This window comes from Octopus sinensis, linkage group LG7 (genome assembly GCF_006345805.1).
Source record: "Octopus sinensis linkage group LG7, ASM634580v1, whole genome shotgun sequence".
Taxonomy (NCBI): Eukaryota; Metazoa; Mollusca; class Cephalopoda; order Octopoda; family Octopodidae; genus Octopus; species Octopus sinensis.
The window spans coordinates 92,085,422-92,086,232 of NC_043003.1; positions in this window are offsets into that span (position 1 = coordinate 92,085,422).

Sequence of the window (811 nt, forward strand, 5' to 3'; positions counted from 1 at the left end):
GTTGAGAACTGGGGTCGTTTTCATCGACCTGCACTTCCCCCGAAATTGCTGGCCTTGTGCCTTAACTTGAAACTATTATCATTATTATTATTATTATTATTATTATTATTATTATTATTATTATTATTATTATTATTATTATTATTATTATTATTATTATTATTCAGTAGTTTTATTTTTATAGCGTGCTTTCACTTCACTACCGAGCGCAGCTCTGTGTGCCTTGGGTATGTACTGTGATTTGTTGTGATGCTCTGATGGTTATTGTATGGAAAGTGTTCTGCGTAGGATGTGTGCAGTGCCTAGTAGTGCAATTTTCTGTATGTTATATGTGTTTGTAAGTCCTGGTGTTTTTGTTATGTATTTGTCTGAATATTTTTTATTATTATTATTATTATTATTATTATTATTATTATTATTATTATTATTATTATTATTATTATTATTATTATTGATCAGGGCCCCGACCATGCCAGGTTCCTTACCCACCCTGACTATGATGTATCACATGAAGTGGAGGTTGTTATGGATGGATCTGTTCGGGATTGCGCATGTTTGCGCATCACCAATCGACGGTAAGCGCTAACCTCTTTGCTAACACCTTGGCCAAAATTTTGAAGTTTGCCTTCAGCAGTGTTATGGGCCAAGAGTTTTCTATTTGATTCCTCCTTGTTTGGGTTCTTTGTTAGCAGTTCACCGCTCCTCGATTCACAGAATTGGGATTTTTTTCCTTTTGCTGCTAGTGGCAGTAGATATCTGCCAAAAGACCGCCAAACAAGTCTGGTTTATAGAAGCAAATCTCATAGGGCAG